General features: G+C 40.1%; 1 protein-coding gene across 2 annotated transcripts in view; it reads left to right on the plus strand.

Annotated features, from left to right (window-relative positions):
• The window catches only part of LOC102082737 (extracellular matrix protein FRAS1), a 473,764-nt gene that overhangs the window by 243,136 nt on the left and 208,197 nt on the right, over positions 1-22,431 (plus strand). The gene's annotated exons all lie outside the window — the stretch shown is intronic.

Here is a 22,431-nt window from a genome sequence, read left to right on the forward strand (position 1 = left end):
TTGTAGAGCACCTTTGGGATGTAGTGGAACAGGAAAGTCACCTCATGGATGTGCAGCCGACAAATCTGCAGCAACTGTGTGATGCCATCATGTCAGTATGGACCATAATCTCTAAGAAATTATTCCAGCACCTTGGTGAATCTATGCGGGTGAATTAAAGCAGTTCTGAGGACAAAAAGGGGTCCAACCTGGTACTAACAAGAAGTACCTAATAAAGTGTCCAGTGTCCAGTGATTGTAGAAGAGCTACTGTCCTCAATTCTCATGACAAGCAGCAATGGGAAGATTACACCTTTGTGCTGTTCAGCCAAACACACATCAAACTTTATTTGAAATAAGAAAACTTGCCTTTAGGGGGGTGTTTTCTTAGAATATATGCATCTTCCAGAATAGTGCAGCTTTAAAAATCATCTTGTTTTTGGATGATTATATTTAGCCCAAACAGCCAGTCAAGACATGAGAGTATTTTAAGTTTTCCTCCTTCATGCAAGTTTCATGCGAGTTTTTAAGACTTTGGACGTAGAATTTAAGTCTTAAAGTGGTTCAGCCGTGCATATATATTTAAATCGATATAAGCTCTGTAACATGTAGCGATATTTCAGGTCTCGCAGGCATTCTGAAAATATAAAAAGAGGCCGCAGGGTAAGAAAGTGAAGGAAGAGTTGGTGGTAAAACAGGCCACATCGCACCACGTTGTACCCGACACATACTGTGTGACCGCTCACTTGCCCCCCCGCTCCCGCTCCGTGCTCCACAGGCACGCCAGCACCTCCAGGTCCGGAGAGCAAAGCTTTCTGTGGGGATCAGAAACAGATGTGCCTTCTGCCCTCTTCTCTTAACTCACACAAAAACACACACGCTGTCTTGTACACACACACATGCTGGCGGCAATTCAGAACCGGCACCAGGACCCAGCCGGAGCACCGGGCCAGCGTGACCCCAGGCTTGACCCCGGCCTGCAGCGCCTCAGACAGGAAAGGGATGCAATTGGCTTCAGCTGTGACCCTCCGCCCCCTCTATTCTGCGTACATCCCCCCTTCTCATTAAGACAAACTATTTTTAAAGGCAAAGCAGCTTTCACTACCACTAAAGCCAGCACCCTGGAGCACGGAGAAAAGGATGGAGGAGTGGAAATATGGAGGAAAGGTATAAAGAACAAGAAACAAATGGAGGCTGGGACACCAGGGGCACAAAGGAGATATATATAAAAAAAAAAAAAAAAAAAGCGGGATGAAAGAAAACGAGAGAAAAAGGGCAGAGTGTAAGAAAATCCAGACTTAGGGGAGACGGGAAAGTCAGGCATATCACTTGCAGCTGTTGCAAGCTAATGTTCCCAGAATCCACTGCAACTTGGCATGGCTTTTCTAATAAGAAAGGGTGGTGTCATGGTTACATTCATATCAAAACATCCAAAACAACCGCTCTGAATGGGGGGAAAAAGACGCAGAGAGAAAAGAAAGGGAGATGAAGTCACTTGATAATAATGACAATTAAAGCACAGTAATTATAAACAGCAGCGAGACACATTTGTCTTAGAGACAGGCTGCTAAAGCGAACAAACAACATATTTATTTGTTTAGGGATGTACAGCAAAGACATATGGAAGAAATTGGACTGCTTTCACTCACATTTGAAAAAAAAACTACTCTTTATTTTGCTTGCCTCTGATTTTTTTCTGTTCTTTGTAACCCATAAACCAACAAAACACCAACATGTCTCTGCTATTTTCCTCCATAAGAGAGCCCTTTGTTCAGACTAGCTGGAAACTGTGCATGTGTCAGATTGCCTGCTCCAGGTTTTAATGTCTGCAAAATTGCTGAAAACATTTGAATATTTCATGTTTGGCGACCTGCAATGGCCAAAACCTGGAGTAAAGAAAACAAACTCTCCAGATCAGTGTTGAGTGTGGGTGTATGTAAGTGAGAGTGGCAGGGCATGCTGAGGTAGATTAATACCGCTCCACAGAGGAGGAGGCGGGGGTGTTCTTCTTCTATTCAGGGCTGACTGATGTGCGTCCCAAATTGATTTATGAAAACGGGACCTTAATCAATTATGTGTGGAGAAAGAGGGAAAGAGAGAGAAAAGGAGAGAAGAAGAAAGAGAGGATCTAGTGATGGTGGGGGGGAGAAGAGTGGGAATTAAGGAGGATGAAGCTGCAGAGGGGATAGGGTATGAATGCCGCTGCTCTGCTGAGGAATGCGTCTAGTAGACGTCAGTGTATGCCACAGGTGTCCAGCATGGTGGAAGTGATGGTTTGTCAAGGAGAATAATGCGCCGAGGCTGATCCTGATGTATGCGGCCAATTCCTCAGGCAACACACTGAGCGTGCTGCATCTATAACATTCATGTCCACCTATGGCATTCATAAAATCTGCAAAGGATCTGACGGATATCAAGGGGTGGGGTGGGGGGTGGATGCACACACGCTCAGTCACTAGCAGAAGTGGTAAAGGTTGTATTTGTGCAGCAGTATAATGTGGTTTTTGTGGTAATAATAGCCCAGTTTTTGGACCGGGGAGGGGAGCAGCGGAGGAGAGTGAAGCTGCAGTTGTTTAAAAAGCCCTTCCCCTGCTTTGCCCATTGTGCCGAAGACAGGGGTGTGTGGTGGGGGGGAGAAGAGGGTCACGCTGGGAGCTCGTTTCTCCTGCCTGTCAGAACTCTATCTGGGATCCAGCCGGAACTAATCAACTCCAATAGGCCTCCCCATTACCCAGGGTGCAATGGGCCACGGGCCGGGGGCTGGCCGGTGGGAAACACAGGAGGAGGAGAAGGGGGGAAAATATCCTCCCAACCCCTTACCCCCTCAGTCCTTTCCTACCACTACTCCTCCACACACACACACACTCCGTACTCCACCAACCCGTGCAGCACACACAACACTCCCACTGTTTCACACTGAAGCAATAATAAACACTTGCAATAATATTTTCACAGCAAGCAATAGCCTGCTTCAGATCAGGACCTCGCACAGCTGTGGAGTACTTTCCTGCACACGTGGGCACCCACTCACATGCACACACACACACACAAACACTCACACACACACATATACACATGCAGTTTCCTCGTCACGCTGTGCTGATAAGCTTTGAGACATGTTTAAAAGCACTCTGGGTGACAAAGCAGTAAAAAGTATTCAGATAATATCTTCTAAACACAACTAAATATCTGCATCAAAACAGACTCACTGTGAAAATTGGATTCTTCTTCCTCTACGATTTGCCTGTTTGGAAAGTTAGAAAAACAGATTCTTTATTACTATTACATTTCTTTAAAGAATAAAAACAATGTTTTCTGCTTCTTTAAATATTTTCCCAAATGTATTTTTCTTTTTAATTCATAAAACTCTGTGTGAAAAAGTCAGAAGGTTTGAGAAGTAATTCAACATAAACTCCCCAAATATGATCTGTAGCAACACAACTATATTGTCCTCTAGTGGCCATTTAAATACACTGCGACAGTTAAGGGGATTTACAGAATTTTTAAAAACAGAGTTTCCTTAACTTCTGAGATGTCCTGTTATTGTGAGAAGCTTTGATAGGCTTACTAAATCTTTTTTTTTTTTAAAGGAGATCAATCTTAACATTTGAAAAGAAATCTAATCTATATAATTACACAAAATTATGTTTAAAAAAAAATCAGCGGCTGTACTCTAGAGTCCACGTTACAATTAGATAACACTTGGTGGTTTAAGGGCAACATCAAAGCCAACCCTACGAGTGTGTGCACAAGCTTTAGTGTGCATGTTTTTATGAATGACTTCAACTTCCTTCACGAAGCTGAAGTGGGGGCAGATTTAAATGAGTGAAGAAAACACCCCCACCTACATGACCTGATGCACCCCTCAACGATGTATGTGTATTTGCCAGTTTCTTGTTCCAGCCTTATTGCATGCACTTTTTTTTTTTTTTTACTGAATACCCCTGTAATTAATTGCAATTGAACTCTCTCTATCCCCCTGCTACAACTTGCTGCATGCATGTGTGAATATATGTTTGTGAAGAGCTGAAGAGGTGATCCGAGCGCTGCTTAGAGGCCCGCATAAAGGCGGTTGTCACATGGGAACCTTCCCCGAGGCCTTGTGGTGGAGGAGGGGGTATTGATGGGCACTGGGGTGGGGTTAATCCCCATTCACCCCGTCATTCACTCATCCAGGCCACGCACAATGAGCCCTGCCCGCCTCCCCCTTCGTCCCCACCGTGACATCTGACCCCACGTTTACGGCTGCTGTTCCCGGAGCCTTTATGCTTCCATCCTGTTATTATCTGCAATATTTACTCCTCTTGATTTCTCTGCTGACCGCTGCTGTCGCCCACACAGCTCTCTTGACTGAGTGAAAAAAACTCAAGTGCTCTTTTTACTCCTTCAGTGTCACCCCAGAAACCTTAAAACCAACAGCAAACACTACCTGAAGTGGAAGTAAGTCAGCTTACAACCACTTATTTATGACTATCTGATTTAGGGCACAGGAAGCAGCACTGCCACTTGAGTGGATGGGGTCAAAGAAGAGAGCTCTTCATAAGTAAATTAAATGAGTGTAGTTATTATAAAATGACTAAACATTGATGTTTTTAATAAAGCATAAACTGTATTAAAAATGATGACATAATATAAGTACAATCAAAAATATCAACACAATCCAAGTATTTAGGAGGAGGAGACACTGTCCTAAACTAAATCATATTTCTGAAAAATTGTATAATTTTAAAATATTACAAAAATATTACAAATACAGAATAACTAAAACTACATAAGGATGCAATACATAACCCATGAAAGCATTAAATGATTATTCCAACACTACGGCAAATTCAATAAAATATCTACCCATCTCTCCCCTCGCAGTCTAACTCCCTCTCCCCAGCCACCTCTTCCGGCTCTTCCAGGGGTACAACACCAAGGTGAGAGATGTAATCTCTCCAGCATGTCCTGAGTCTGCCCGGGCCTCCTCAGCAAAACCAAATCCCCTGGGAGGTGCCCAGGAGGCATCCTGGTCAGATGCCCCCTGTTTCTAGGGAGGTCCTTGCCCAATCTTGCTGATGATTAGCTGAGATGGGAGGGTTGTCAGCTGAAGCAGTTTGCCTGGGCCTTCAAGGCTATAAAAGGTGGCCCAGATGAACTGCTCAGCCCTTTGTAGTGTTTAATAGAACTTTTTTTGAGTGAACACCCTTCTTGTAACGTGGCTTGATCCAGTTTGTGCCAAACTGTGGCAAATCTGGGATGTGCTGGAAAAGAAAAAACTGTTTGGTTGTGAACAAATCAAAACTCAGGACTAACACTGTTCTCTTCTAACATCAGTCAAACTCAGCAAAACAGATAAAAACAGTCCAACCAAAACACCACCCTGTGTGGTATTGCCAAAAAATCCTGGCCGCAGTATTACATTTCAAAATTCAGCTCTGAGCAAACCACAGGCTAAGTTGGCCATCAGCAATAACTAAATCTCTACCACGCACCAAACTGGTTTGAATATCCCAGGGGCGTCACTCTCGTCCGGGGGTTACATTGATAGTTCTTTACTCTAAAAGCCCTTAAAGGAAAAAGCACAGATGTTATCATGGCTGATAGCTCACTTTATATTGAGTCCCACCAAGCCACAATGACCACTAATAATTACACATGTGCTTTCCCTACTTTGATCACTCAAAACATGTGCTTTAAAATAAAGAGACTATCAGCCGTAACCAGTGTTGGGTAAGTTACTTTAAATTAGTAACGTAGTTACATTACTAGTTACTTCTATCAAAAGTAACTCAGTTACTTCAAGTTACTTGTTACTTTCAAAGTAACTAGTTACTAGGGAAAGTAACTTTGGTTTTACTCATAATTCTCTTATTAATGTGTTGCTTCCCTAACTGGATACCAGCAAGCATGCCAGTCTCCTAGCTTGCTTACATGGTAGCACTATCCTGCCACAAGTGCACTGTGCCACCTAATGGCCTGAACCTAAAATGGCAGTGTAGTAGTGTGAGTGCAAGTTAATGATGAAATGAATGAAACTAAATTAGAAATTAACAATGTTTGTTTTATGTGTCACTTTTTATCTGTCTGTTTTAATCTATTTCTGTTGTTTCAAACCTCTATAAATGCAAACATCATTTTGGGGTTGATGCAGCAGTGTTATAAATCTAATCATTGTACGTAGCATCACTAGGAAGAAGCAGTGGATCACAAAACACGACATACAGTGTGTTGAAACTTTTGAAAGCTATATTTATTTTTGCCATTGAAATGGGTAGAAAGTTTACTTTTAGCAGTGCTAACATTAAACTGTGCCTCAGACCATTTAGGAATTGTAGGTATCAAAATAGTGCAAAAAATGCAGTGCAAAAATGGTTCAACATAAACACAGTGAGGTTTGTCCATTCTTTGTAAACTTAACTGAAAACAGCTGAACTGCACCAACTGGAGACCTCATGTTCAGTAATGATGGACAAACTTAAAAGTATTTTCAGCCTCACAAAGAAAAATAAAATAAATAATAAGTATTTACAGCTTCATAAATAGTCAATATTTAACCAAAGCAATATTTTGGGCCAATCAGGATTTGGCCCTGACTGGTCCAGCATACCACAGAGAGTTACAAAGAAGAAGGATCAACACTATAAATACAGACTCTCTGGATAAATTTGATGAAATGACTCTTTTTGTGGACAAGGATTGAAGCTGTCTGAGGAGGAGAAGTCAAGAGGGATGGGTTATCTAATAAGTTAAAATGTTACTGCTGTAAATATAAAGGCCACAGAGAGAGCTTCTGTACCTTGTGTGAATGTGGTAATGGGGTTCCCAGGTTTCAGCTTGCTCTCCAGGAAGCCGTGCTTTGTCTCTGTGGTGATTTCATAAACCAGCTGTCCATCATCTGTGTCCGGGTCCATGGTCAGCAGCTCCTTCTTGGTGATCAGATTGGTGGCCTGACAGACAGACAGAAATGACTCAAATTTCCTGTTTTTCAGTTTTCACCGCACAGAAATCATCTGTGCTTCAAAGCGGGACTCTCACAGTGCAAGAATTCATTACTGGGTATTTCATTCACAATGTCACACTATGATTCAGCTGAGCAGGAAGCTTTTCTTTTCAATTTCAGCTTCCCTGATGTAGCTATCATAGCAAAAATACAGCTCTTAAGAAACGTCGCCTCACTACTGGCTCAAAACACAGAAATCAGCATATCCAACATCACAACGCCAACTAAAAAACGTGTTTGCTTCTGTATCTGATCTCCACAGTGACATTCAGCCGACAAAAGTTTAAAGAGCCCCTTCCTCTGAAAGGCAAAGTAGTTAACTTTTCTATTCTGTTAATGGACAGCATCTGCTTTATGCGAGTTATAAACTAGCTAATTGTTCCAGTGAGTTTGGATAAATTATTTGGAAATGCTATTGTAAACACTGATCTCCCCACTTTAGTACAGATTAGCATCCAAACAGTTGTTATTTGACTCTTAGTTGGATGAAGGACTTTAGACTGATCTCTACGTTGTCTTAAAAGTATTCCAAAGTTTAAAACCACCAGCTTGCACATCTGGAACGTGAAAAATAAATCCACCAGTGTTGAGAACCATTTGTTTCTAAAACAGATAAATTGACCAGAGAAGGTGATGCGATGGCTTAAAATCTTTTTTGGTGTGTCTTGTATATTTTAAAGATGATTCATTTATGATTATTACAAATAAGTTTCAATGTATCCAACAAACAAGGTTCATATCAGCTGTGTTTTTTAAGCCGTCTCTTTTGCAAACCACTTTCCAACCAACCTTCTTTTTCAATTTGCCAATAACTTCTATGTGGACGCTGGATTGGGAACTACACTTCTGGGAATCCTTGATTTGAACATTTTCAGGTTCAGGTTATTTTATTTGTAACTGTAGGTAGATTTGTTCTCGTGAATTAAAGAAACAACAGAAAACAAAAAAGCATAGCAAAAAATACTGACAACAAAAATTAACGCTCATTTTGGCCATCATATAATCCACAAATGTGACTTTTTAAAGCTTGTCGTTTTACAGTTTGGGACCAGAAACCTTTGTCCGGGAGGAAGAAAATGATTCTCACTGTGTAAATGGTCATCAAGAAAAATTAAACCAGCTGACCGCTGTAACTGTCTGGTGTACAGGAAAATCCAGTTGTGGTTCTCCAATCAGCCTGTTAGACCACTTAACAATCTGAGAGAGTTTCTGCTCTTTTCATATAACTATCCAAACCACAACACCAAGGAAAAGGACAAAACAGATTCAATAAAAGCACCATGAAATAAAACCATCATGGTTTTATCACCGTGGAAACAAAAAAGCCTTCTTAAACACAGGAGCCGCTGGTGCCCCTTTCTGCACACAGCTTCAGTGTTTGCTTTGAAATTCAGCTTTGAATCAAAAGGGAGATATTTATAACACTGAACACTTTCCACATTTTGACTGCACACTCCTAAGTTAGAGGCAGGGTTAACGATGCTGTAAAGCATGGCCCACTTTACCTAAATAACTACAACTAGTAACTGAAACATAGTGTTGTATTAAATGAAACTCAGTAAGAAATTGTTTTGGAATTGCCTCCCCCTGCAGGCCATAACAAAAACTGCACTATCATGGGACCACCTTCTTGCTTCTTTCTTAACCTCAGGCTATCCATGTTTGCACATGGAAGTGTAGGATATCCCACAACACAGCTGTACCTCCAAATATTAATGAGTTCAGATGGATTAATAATTTTCTTTGACCAAAGGTCTCCTGCCTATAAGATAAATTGGTAATGGTCGGGTTTTGCTTCCCCCTCCAGCACTCAGGAGAAGATACGGGAGTGTAACAGTATGATAATTTGGCTCAGTGATAAAACGTCCAGGACTTAATTACCTGCAGTGCAAACAAAACACAGGCTGAGAATAAATGAACGATATGACATATTTACAGTGCCTGCCAAACAAACCTGTGCGCTGCATTGCGATGAGGTGTGCAAGCCAGCAGGTGGAGGTGGAGTGGCTAATTTCGGAACAAACAGTGATGGAGCTTCTCCTTCGCGCTTCACACAGACACATTTACTCTGCTGGAGAATATTCAGGCAGAGCAGGATGTGCTGCCACTTTTTAAAACATAATTTGCTCGACGAGAGTTCTGCTGAGCAAACACGCAGCTCATTTAAACACATCTGAATTATCCTGATGTTTCAGCCCTCTGCTGGGGTCCAATTAAAGGTAATAAATTAGAAATAGTTCTCTTCACTGTCCGCTGTTCTCACTTTACGGCTATTAAACATCACAAATAGTTTAATTATATTTGTTTCCTAAATGCCTACTCATTTTCTACAGAATTTATTATCACCACATTGTGAGACCTGGATTTAATAAATACGCGACGGACACCAGGTTTTATGCATGTAGTGTGTCCAATACCAAATGCCTACTGCCTGAAATCTAAATCTTTGGCTATTTCTGTCCATCCAGTGTTCTCCTCGCTTCAGTCAGAAGCTACAGCACACATCACCGGCTTCTGCTGTCCAAATTTGTTTGGGTGTGTGCCGGAGCTCAGAAACACAAACTTAAAGCACAAAAACCTAAACTTAGACACCCAGCTATTAAAACACGCATTCAGACTTTGGAGTAAATTGTTCTTCAGGTGCCAGTTCAGCCTGCGTAAAGGTGCTGATCCTAGTGCCTAAAACGACAAAAGAGAGAAAGGTAGTCGTTAAGCCCAAAAACTTCCATTATGTTTGTTATTTGATCTTTCATATTTTGGTATGAGATGGTTTTACACTGCTAAAAAAAATAGGTTGTTTGATGATCACAGCATAACACAAAGTTGGTTATACTTAAGGGATATAAATCTGTCCAATTAAGAAGCAGAAACCAATGTGAGTCTATTTCAACCTCGTTGGTTTAATATTAAAGCGACAGCAGGTGCAAAACTACAAAACTCTGAAACAGGGAATGGCTTGACTCTGTGTTGCCTCTGAAGATTAAAACCCAGTGGGAAACATAATCAGGTTTGTCTGCAACAATCCAGCATCACTCAGTGTGAAACTAAAGGTGACTGTCTTAGAAACAAGAACCAGATTTTTTTGCTTTCCAGGAGTTCTGTTATCCTCGCTTATTGTGGATGCAAAGACCTGATACAGCCGTTTGTAAGACAACACGTTTATGGTTATTCCTGACATACAAAGTGTGCAACAGACACATTACATAGTTATCTATGATGTGCATTAATGAGGAAAAGACTTAGACTTAGAGCTTTTTATTGTGATTGTGATGTTTCTTGCACAGCGAAATTGGGTAGCTTGACCACAAAGGTGCAAAAGTAAGAAGAAGAGAAACCAATATACAACAAAGGGGGGAAATAAATAAATAAATAAATAAAATAAAATAAAAAGCAATGTATATGTATACATATATGTGAGTGAAACTATATACATGGTGTATGTGTAAGAAATATTGAAAGAGAAACATTGTGGGTCTGTATACAAGGGCAGTTATATAATGTAATAAACAAATAAGGGTGGAGGGGCTATGGTCATTTAGGGTGGAGATGGTACTTCTTCTGAATTTCCACTTTCATTGATTTCCAGCTGTGATATTTCATTTTCCAACATTTGCACATTGAAAAGTTTAACAAACCCATAATACTATCATATAAATTGCAATATTAAACAAAACAAGGAGTCAAACAGAAAAACAAACAAACTGATAGGTTCATAGCATAAACCTATTCGCTGGAACGTTGAAGACAATGTAATTACACAGCAAGCAAGACACAAGTAGGCAACGTTCTTTGTTTCAGTGCACGGGAGAGAACCGGACAAGCGCCGTTCCTTCGCTTGACCCCAGTTGCTCTCGTCCGCTTCCCCGTACACTGCTCTTTAATTGAGGTTACATGAATATGCATAGGGTCATTAACATATGACGTATACATACACACAAAGAGTACCTTGCCTGTGCGTTGTGTAAGTGTGTGTGTGTGTGTGTGTGTGTGTGTGTGTGTGTGTGTGTGTACCTGTGAAGACTCCCCAACGCTGGTGCCAGGAGTCTAACGGTCCATCTAAACAAAAGGCTCTTATACTTAACCAGATACAGAGTAGGTGTCCTCCTATACCATAAATCAGTAAGAGTAGATATAACCTCTCTCCTGACCTTAAGTTGTGTGTGCATGCCAGAACACTCTGGAATGCACACAAAGTTTGCAGACTATTAAGGATCAAACCTCTATCAATCTACAACTAAGCATATATAAGTAGATATTTCTAAGCATAAATGACAATCAACAATATAAATCTAACACAAACCAAAAATGGTTTTAAATCCTGATTTGTATCAGCTACCAGTTAACCTATATTAGTTCCTTTGAGATTAATCAAAGTTTCCTTTAGTTGTTGTTCTAACTGTCTGATCAATACAATCGATAGAACTCCACTCAGTTCTATCGATTTAATTTAGCCTCATTCAGTCCACCCAATGCTTTCACTCACTGTATGCGCAAACTGGTTATGATACCCAGTAACACTTCAACGAGTTACCAATACAACTCAAACAAAATGAATTTGTCTTGAAAGATGCTATATAAATAAAACTGTACTTTTACTTACTTTCTTTACTCACTTTTTTTCTTTCTTTCTTTTTTTTTACAAAAATAACAGGGATTGAAACTTTATTGGTAATTTTCCAAGCAAAAAATTTATCCTCATTCAAAAGTCATGTAAGAACCTCACTGGCTTACGGAATGTTGATGTTATTTAAAAAAATTCATACAAAAATATGACCTCATTCAAAAATGTCATGTGACAACCTCATGGCTTATGGAATTCTGATGTCACGGGTTTCTAAAGCTTTGATCCTTTGAAGCTTTGATCCTCAAAATCCTTAAATAGGGGTGAGGATGTACAACTTTTAGTCCGTTATTTGCAGCACTTATGTCAGCAGCGTTCAAACGTTCACCAGTAAAGCATTTCGAAACCTTTGGATCCTTTTCGTAGTCACGGTAAACAGACTCCAACATGTCTCCGAAAAAGCAAGAAAGACAAGAAGCTGACCCCAGCTCTATTCCATGGTATGAGTCCCTAGACCCTTATATGAGCTCTCTACCTTGGGATGAACAGGTAGAATTAGAGGAAAAGCGATTGGAAGAAATGCAGAATGAAAATCTCATGAACAGAGAGAAGATTAAGATCCTGACGGAAGAAAATGAGAGAAAGAGCGCTGAATTAGAAAAATTATCCTACCAGCTTCAAGAAAAAGAAGGTATTGAGGAGAAACAATGGGCTCTCCAAGATAAGAAGAATCAGGTGCTCCAAGAAAAGCTGGATGAAGCTGTGGAAAAAATTAAAGATCTGCTCCAAAAGGAGAAAAAAGAGAGCATTAAAGGGGATAAAATGCTCAAGAAGAATCAGGAGCTCCAAGAAGAGCTTGATGAAGCTCTGGAGAAACTTAGAGAAATCCACCAAGAAGAGAAACAACAGGCCGAGCAGAGAGACATGCAGCGCAAACTCCAAGCCATGGAGGAAAAACACAAAGCGCTGCAGGTGAAACATGACAAAACTCTGCACAAAAATCAACAGTTGCTTCAAAACAAGAAGCAAATGGAAATGAAACAGAAGGAAATGGACTCCAAGCATGACGAGATGGAGGAAAAACACAGACTGCTCCAAATCAAGCTTGAGAAAACAGTGCACAGAAATAAAGAGTTCATTGAAGAGAGAGAGCAACAAGAAATCCTCGAGAAAGAAACGGACTCCAAGCTTGAAGTCTTGGAAGAAAAACTGAAAATGCTGCAAATAACTCTTGAGGAAACACTGCTCAAAAATACAGAGATGCTTCACAAGAATGACCAACAAAAAATACAAAAGGAAGAAATGGATTGCAGGCTGAGGAACATCGAGAAACAAAATCAAGGCTTGCAAGTAATGCTTTATGAAGCTCTGGAAAGGAATAAAGAGTTCCTTCACGAGAAAGACCAACGGAAAATACATCAGCAAGAAATGGATTGCAAGCTGAGGCACATCGAGAAACAAAATAGAGGCTTGCAAGTAATGCTTGATGAAGCTCTGGAAAGAAATAAAGAGTTGCTTCACGAGAAAGACCAACGGAAAATACATCAGCAAGAAATGGAGTGCAAGCTGAGGAACATCGAGAAACACAACGAAGGCTTGCAAGTTATGCTTGATGAAGCTCTGGAGAGAAATAAAGAGATTCTCCAAGACAAGAAACAAGAGCCCGAAGAGCAGAGAGACCTGCAGAGCAAACTCCAAGCCATGGAGGAAAAATACAAAGCTCTGCAGGTGAAACATGATAAAACTCTGCACAAAAATCAACAGTTGCTTAAAGACAAGAAACAAATGGATATGAAGCAGAAGGAAATGGACTCCAAGCTTGACGAGATGGAGGAAAAACACAGACTGCTCCAAATCAAGCTCGATAAAAAAATGCACAGAAATAAGGAGTTCATTGAAGAGAGAGAGCAACAAGAAATGCTCGAGAAAGAAACGGACCGCAAGTTTGAAGTCTTGGAGGAAAAATGCAAAATGCTCCAAATAACTCTTGAGGAAACACTCCTCAAAAATAAAGAGCTGCTTCAAGAAAAAGACCAACAGAAAATACAACAGGAAGAAGAAAAAATTTTTCTCCAGAAGAAATATCTAACACTCCAAGAATTGTATAACGAAACGAGGTACAAAACATCTGTACTGGAAGGAGAAAAGAAAAAAATGGAAAAACAATGCTCAGCGATGCAGAGTAGCATCAATGAAATGCTGAGAAAAAATACCGAACTTGAAGAAGTTTCTAAGACCTTGAAGTCCAAAAACACTGAAATCCAGGCGCAAAAGCAAGAACAACAGAAAACACATAAAGACCTGCAGTGTAGACTTCAAGAAATCCAGAAGAGAAACCAGCAGCTGGAAGACATGCACACAGATGTGCACAAGGCAAAGCGAATAGAGGAGGCAACAGTTAAAGAACTGCAAGACAAGCTTAAAGAAAAACAAGAACAATTAGAAGACATGGTGAAAAGATGCAGCAAACTTGAGAAAGAAAACACAGAAACAATGGATGAGCTGAAAACCCTCATCCTTGAGAAAAAAGTGCTCGTGGAACATTGTCTGAAAAAGAAGAGAAAACGTTTCCACTGGTTCTGGAGAAGGGACACTGCTGCTTCTCACCCTATGTAACCATGTCTTCCTCCGCCTCTATTCCAACTTAATTTTCCCCCTTCCCCTTCCCCTCCCTCCTTTTTCTTTTTCACCCTCACCCCCCGACCAGTCCCGGCAGTTGACTGCCCCCTCCTGAGCCTGGTTCTGCCATAGGTTTCTCCTTTAAGTGTCTTTCACTTTAAAAGGAGTTTTTCCTATCCACTGTCGCCTGGTGCTTGCTCAGAGGGGATTGTTGGGGTTTTCTCTTCTCTCTCTTTCCTTCTTTCTATCCCCCCTTTCCCCCTTCCCTTCCCCTCCCTCCTTTTTCTTTTTTCACCCTCACCCCCGACCAGTCCCGGCAGTTGACTGCCCCTCCTGAGCCTGGTTCTGCCATAGGTTTCTCCTTTAAGTGTCTTTCACTTTAAAAGGAGTTTTTCCTATCCACTGTCGCCTGGTGCTTGCTCAGAGGGGATTGTTGGGGTTTTCTCTTCTCTCTCTTTCCTTCTTTCTATCCCCCCCTTTCCCCTTTCCCCTTCCCCTTCCTCCTTTTTCTTTTTTCACCCTCACCCCCCAACAACCCCCGGCAGTTGACTGCCGGGGTTGTTGGGGTTTTCTCTCTTCTCTCTCTTTCCTTCTTTTTATTCCTCTTTTTACCTCTTTTCCCCCTTCTACCTTTTTTTTTACCCAATAAACACAATTGGCAATTACATGTGTTTGAAAAATGTCTTCATTCAACAATAATTCATCTTAGGTATAAAAACAAGAAATGGGTAATAGCTGCATGTGTGTTTGTGTGTCTGCATAATATACATATTTGTATCCCAGAAGGAATTAATACTAGATGGGTAGAGAGGTTTTAAAGACTAGAAATGAAAACATGTGAGTCCTATAATCTAAGCTGGTTTCACCAATAGGTGATGTTACATTTTAAATTAGGCACTTCATTACAGGACTGTCATTGTACCGAGGAACATTAAATAACATGAAAATGAATTTCTCGTGCCGCAGGTGACCTCGCTGCGAAGGTATTAACTTGTTGAATAATTTAGTTCTGCAATAGCAAAGTTATTTCTCACCACAGAGGGGAGGGAATTTCACAAAGTTAAAAAAAATTAAAACTTGTAAACATTACACAAGGAAGGCAATAACTCATTCAACATGCCAACAAGGCATCGAGGAAATAAAAACATCTCAGTATCAGCTCTCTTCATGTCGTCTAATGACAGCAAAATGAGCACAATTCTATAGTCTTCTTGGCTTTTGGCATCTATTCCTCAGCTAAAGGTTTATACATCATCATAATCAGGACAGCCAGGCTGGGAGACAGATCCAATATTCAAAGTCAGTGATGAAAATCAAGCCTTTTTAGTTCCATCATATTAAAGCAAATTACATTTTCATTTCCATTTGTCCTGACAGGAAATAGCAGAAAATGCCACATTTTGTTTAAACATGGGCTGAATGCAGGTTAATATCTGAGCTGATGTCGTGGTACAAAACACAACAAAAATCGCTCCTATTTTCACACGTGAAGTCAAAACTTTCTGGGAAGTTGAGTATATTGGATGTTTAATGATAGAAACAGACTTTTTAGACTTCTAGAGACTGACTGATGTTAGTTTAAATCAAATCTGAATCCGATGTGCTTATCTGTCTAGTTGTGGTCTGCACAGATGTCAGGTTTTTAAAAATAATTAAAGGGCAATAGTGTGATGTTTTGTATTTATTTATTTCCTTTGTTTTTCCTTTAAGAAATTTGTATTGAAATAAAAACAAGAGGAAGGGCTTTTATTTTGTCCTGATGAAATCCACTTTACTATACTTGACTAATATGCAGATATACTACATGTGTAACATTCATTTCATTGTTTAAATGTTTAATAATAAAGTACATGAATAACTTGAGCTTATTATATATTATAGTAAAGTATATTTCCTATTAACTAGGTAGGTCATTCTCTTTCTCTTGACAACGCTGTCTTGAAATAAAAATATATAATTCCCTATATTCCTATTTATTCCAAACAACGGTAGTAAGTAACAAAGTTTCAAATTTGTCTTTCACTTTGACTCTTAATTATTAACCATGAACAAGAGGTCAGAGGTCAAATGTGGCACGATACCTTAAATCTTTCTATGACACTTTCTGTATGTGGACCAGAGATGGGCAATAATGCATAATCCAATTACTTATTTCAAGTAACGAGTAAAGTAAGGGATTACTATTGCAAAAAAGGTAATTAGATTACTGTTGCTTTCCCGTAAGCATGCTGCGTTACTGCGTTACTAAACCGTGATTTCGTTTGCGCGAGTGTCTCATGACAATGAGGTAAACGAGTGCGGCGTTCGTGGCAACAGCTGTGTGCAGATCAAAAATGGATAATATAACGAGTGCGGGAGAGAGTATGACCGTGCAGCGTTTAAAGCGTGGAAGTACTGACCTTACTTTGAGTTTGATTCCTTAAAAAGTGACAAAACCATTAGCGTCTGCTGTACACTGCGTGGGAAGAAAACGAAACCCCTAAACTTCCAAGCAAGCACCGAGTACGCTGCCATGGGAATGCGAAATTCACAGAGAAACTCCAAGATTCTTCCACTGACATGCGGCACACCTGCACCAGGGCAAACCTCCGCCTGCCCCACTCCTGTTAAGCAGGGGAAAATAGAGCAACAGGACCGCTGAGTCTTTGATTTGATTTATTTTCTGCTGTGTTTTACTTGCATCTATTTGAAAGACTGAGTGTAAACACAAAAAACTATTTTATTTTATGTGCTGGAATGTGCAGAAAATAGGTTTAAATGTTAAACAAATTTCTTCCAGTCAGAGAATGTTGCATATAATTTAATTTTTGCTTGATGCATAAAGTTAAAAGATTAAAACTAGTTTTAAAAAGAGACTTTTTCATTTGATTACATTTTATATGATGGATTATGCAGAAAAAGTAGAATTGGGCTGAAAGATCTATCGCTTTATCACCTATTCAGGTTGTAAATTGTGTTTTTTAAAAGTAACTAAGTAACTAATTACTTTTGAAAATAAGTAATCAGTAAAGTAACGGGATTACTTTTGGAGGGAAATAATCAGTAATTAGTTACTGATTACTTTTGTCAAGTAACTTGACCAACACTGATTGTGATTGCTTTGGTTGCAATCAGATTGCCATGGTCACCTGCAGTTTGCATGTAGGATGCCAACTACTCACCAAGCGGTGGAAAAAGTTTGGTTTGGTTTGTCTTTCATCTTTACTTTTGCGCCCTCCCATGTCTCATGGTCTAATCAGCCCTTGTAATCCCGACTTTCCCTCTGCTTTGCCTCACAAACAGCATGCACACCTGACTTGACTGCAGGATAAAATAAATAAGGTCATTATACAAAGAAAAGGAGCAGAGAGAAGAAAAAATTCAAAGTCCCCCCATCAAGCAAAAATTTATCAGTAAAACCTGGCTTTTGGCAGCGTTTGGGAAAACAATTCATCCCAAATTAAATCAAAGTATTAAGAATCAGTTTCTTATCCTGGTAAAAGGGAGAAAGGATGGACTATAGCAGAGGAGCTGAAAAAAGCTGAGATTTATGTACAAACCAGATTCCAAAAAAGTTGGGACACTAAACAAATTGTGAATAAAAACTGAATGCAATGATGTGGAGATGGCAAATGTCAATATTCCATTCAGAATAGAACGTAGATGACAGATCAAAAGTTTAATCTGAGAAAATTTATCATTTTAAAGGAAAAATATGTTGATTCAAAATGTCACGGTGTCAACAAATCCCCAAAAAGTTGGGACAAGTAGCAATAAGAGCCTGGAAAAAGTAAATTTGAGCATAACAAAGAGCTGGAAGACCAATTAACACTAATTAGGTTAATTGGCAACATGATTGGGTATGAAAAGAGCTTCTCAGAGTGGCAGTGTCTCTCAGAAGCCAAGATGGGTAGAGGATCACCAATTCCCAAAATGTTGCGCAGAAAGATAGTGGAGCAATATCAGAAAGGTATTACCCAGCAAAAAATTGCAAAGACTTTGCAGTTATCATCATCAACTGTGCACAACATCATCCGAAGATTCAGAGAATCTGGAACAATCTCTGTGCGTAAGGGTCAAGGGCGTAAACCCATACTGGACGCCCGTGATCTCCGGGCCCTTAAACGACACTGCGCCACAAACAGGAATGCTACTGTAAAGGAAATCACAGAATGGGCTCAGGAATACCTCCAGAAACCATTGTCAGTGAACACAATCCACCGTGCCATCCGCCGTTGCCAGCTGAAACTCTACAGTGCAAAGAAGAAGCCATTTCTAAGCAAGATCCACAAGCTCAGGCGTTTTCACTGGACCAGGGATCATGTAAAATGGAGTGTGGCAAAATGGAAGACTGTTCTGTGGTCAGATGAGTCACGATTCAAAGTTCTTTTTGGAAATGTGGGACACCATGTCATCTGGACCAAAGAGGACAAGGACAACCCAAGTTGTTATCAACGCTCAGTTCAGAAGCATGCGTCTCTGATGGTATGGGGTTGCATGAGTGCGTGTGGCATGGGCAGCTTGCATGTCTGGAAAGGCACCATTAATGCAGAAAAATATATTCAGGTTCTAGAACAACATGTGCTCCCATCCAGACGTCATCTCTTTCAGGGAAGACCCTGCATTTTTCAACAAGATAATGCCAGACCACATTCTGCATCAATCACAACATCATGGCTGCGTAGGAGAAGGATCCGGGTACTGAAATGGCCAGTCTGCAGTCCAGATCTTTCACCTATAGAGAACATTTGGCGCATCATAAAGAGGAAGGTGCAACAAAGAAGGCCCAAGACGATTGAACAGTTAGAGGCCTGTATTAGACACGAATGGGAGAGCATTCCTATTGCTAAACTTGAGAAAGTGGTCTCCTCGGTCCCCAGACGTCTGTTGAGTGTTGTAAGAAGAAGGGGAGATGCCACACAGTGATGAAAATGGCCTTGTCCCAACTTTTTTGGGATTTCTTGACACCATGACATTTTGAATCACCATATTTTTCCCTTCAGATGATAAATTTTCTCAGTTTCAACTTTTGTTCCGTGATTTATGTTCTATTCTGAATAAAATGTTGACATTTGCCATCTCCACATCATTGCATTCAGTTTTTATTCACAATTTGTTTAGTGTCCCAACTTTTTTGGAATCCGGTTTGTAGAACGAGAACAACACCGGAGTTTTATATCAGGAGGCGTGAAAAAGTGATATAGGTTTGAAAGATGTGAAGAAAGGATAGAAAAGATTGAGAGAAGGGCAAAGAAGTCATCAGAGGGCAGTACAGCAGGAAGAGATATGGACAGAGAGCTTCCCTGTAGTCACATCTGAGAGGATGCAATAAACAGAAAAGTGAAAAAGGTGAGAAAATAATAGGCTAAAAAAAGAGAGCTGCAAAAGATATGAGAGAGTCGGGATGCTGCTCAAGCGTGAGGGACAGGCAATCCTTCAATATCCAGTAGCTTCTCATGTGGACACTGGATTCAAACTGCCGAACCAGTGCAATAGTTTGGCTTTATCCCCAGAAGGAAGCGAGAGGAAGCTTTTTAGTTGGAAACAGTGACAATAAAAATGTGCACAGCTGAGTTTTCAGGGTTTATCATGGCTCAAAATGGGTCTTTGGGAGTTGACTACCCACAACTGCAAAATAAGTCTGTGTATTTTTTTTTTAAATGCATGCATCTCATAAAGAATAGTGTAATTTATATATGACTAAAAATTGCCAAAAATAATTGCATTAGAGTGATGATAAGAAGAAAATCACTGTAGCGTGCACAAAATGAAATTTACAAATTTCTGACAATGTCGATTAAAAACCCAAAACGGGCTCATTTAAGATGTGAAAGCTAACAAGCTGTAAAAGTGGGTTATAAATAACACGAGTGCACACAATTCGTATTCAGGACGTATGCAGGATGCAGCATCACATCAATAACCTCGCCTGAGACGGAGGGATAAATCTGCAGTAATTGCCTTCTCTTCTCCACCAAATGAAAGAACACTTCAGCCCCTGCTTTGCAGCGGGTGTAGGAAACCCTACCGAGCACACTGATGAAGAAGGACTGGTCGATCAGTTTGTTGCCCTCCGGATCGACCAGGTTGAACTTGAACGACAGGCTGCCTCCTTTCTCCCCTTTCTCGTGGCTGTACTGCAGCAGGCCTGCAAGACAGAGACAAGCACTCGGTGTCCAAGCTTCTGACTTCATGCAAAAGTGTAAGTGGTAGAAATAATTAAACCCCAATGAATCACACGACCTTAGAGCTGAAACTAGAAAGCACTGACAACTTCTACGCTTTTATTTTGTCTTATCACTAAGTTTTTGAATGTAATTCAAACAATGAGTGAACTGAATTTAGCAGAGATGTGGTTTAAAATTACATTTTGATAAATGTACACTGCAAACCACCTGTGACCTTTTCTGCATTTTGTATTCTTGCCCATGTCTGGGTGAAAGCAGTGCAAAAACTGAAGCAATTGCTACTCTGCCATCGAGCTGTGCAAGTTCAAAGTTAGTCAATTAATACCTCTTGCTTCTCAACCCACCCCTCTGCCACAAAAATCTGTCATCTCCAACAACATAACTAACTAAGATAATAAACTGTATACAGAGTTAGCTGTAGCCACTGTGACATCACCTCTTGGTTGGTGTCCTGTTGTGAAAAGTCAAAGTCAAAGTGTGAAAGCATACCCCGTTTTATAATCTATAAAAGGGTCCATAATTTATAATGTTGTATTCATTCAGTCTTTAGACTACAGCTCAAGACCACCTTTGTCAAAAAGGACATGAGCATTTGGTTAGATGCTTGGAATAATGTCTATAACAGTAGCTTTGATATTTTTACTTTATGTTCTACAACATAAAATATAGCAAAAGTAAATTGCTAATAAATGGCTAATAATAATAATAATAATATATAATAATAATCATCATTTGACTCTCTGTTGCCATCTGCTGGCTTTGGAGTGAAATAAAAAAAATAGTGAAATAAGTACGCCAAAGTTTAGATGTTTGTCATAATAGTGCCGTCTTGGCTTAAAAGTTCCCAGCAGGTTAAGACAATATAAAGGCCGTTGCTATGAATGAACTTAGTCTGGGAATAGATTGCCATGTATGAAAGAATTATTTCTCACACAGATGAAAATTACATCTTCTTATGTTGCGAGTCTCAAATCTTGATCGCCTAGATCCATTTAGTGTTTTATCATATGTGCTTTAAGAAGTAAATCTCAGGTAAAATGAACTGTTCTATCTGCCAGGAAGGACTCAAACACAGACCCAAGATAAACAAAGACTGGATACGGTCTTTATATTATCTGCATGTCGTTTGAAATCTACAAGACATGCTGACTCCATGTCTGTGTAGGTTCCTAGTCAATCAGGTCATGGTTGTCTTACGAGCTTGAAAAAAAAAAAAGCAGGCAGCTTCACTTCTCATCCAAGAGGTTTGTTCAGCTTGAAAAACAAAAAGGTGGAGAGCCCCAGCTATTTAAACCCTAGTGGAGGTTGTTCTCTATGGAGGTGGTAGCTGACCCTACCTACTATTAATCATGAGCTAAGGTTTGAAAAACCGCATGTGTCATTACCGTCAGGGGTTCCAAGTAAAACCACTGGCATCATGGGAGAGTGTCTGCGCCTAAATTTCACTCTTTCATGGATGCCAATGTTCACATTTTGGACAGAGAAGACAGATGGTTTGAAAGAGATGTAAAAGAGGCCATCTATGTCCACTGAATGACCATCACTGGACAGAGGTGGTGGCTTTCCACACCAGCTGTCACTCATCTTGCCTCGGGTACTCTGAATAGATCACATGATAGGGTGGGGCAAGGTCTCACAGTGGTTTCACCCAAAACTCTTTGTGATGACGAACTCAGTAGTAGATCAACAATCACCTCCAAAGGGGACAACTCCCAAAAGGGTTCAAATTGCCTTCTTTTTGTCAAGATGACACGCTGCCTCAAATACTAAAAACAAAAACAAAAACATGCATTTGTCTCATCTGATAAAAACAAGAAAGGAAGAAGCACTTACTCAGGAGAAGTGCCAGCATACTTGTCAAATAAAGCCAGATTTTTTTTTCTTTCTATAAATAGAGAGATTTCTGGAACTGGAAATGTTTAAGCTTTCAAACTGGCGCAGAAAAAAAATTCAAAGGGTATTAAGTGTCTGATGGTTAAAATTACCTGGGAGGACGATCACTACAGTATACTGTAAAATGAAAGACTGCATGTACATATTATACTAGTAGTACCTCTATGTAGTATGAATAACATAACCACAGTACCAGAGGTGTAAGCACCTTTTGCAAGGCACTCAAGG

The sequence above is a fragment of the Oreochromis niloticus genome, linkage group LG9 (genome assembly GCF_001858045.2).
Source record: "Oreochromis niloticus isolate F11D_XX linkage group LG9, O_niloticus_UMD_NMBU, whole genome shotgun sequence".
Lineage (NCBI taxonomy): Eukaryota > Metazoa > Chordata > Actinopteri > Cichliformes > Cichlidae > Oreochromis > Oreochromis niloticus.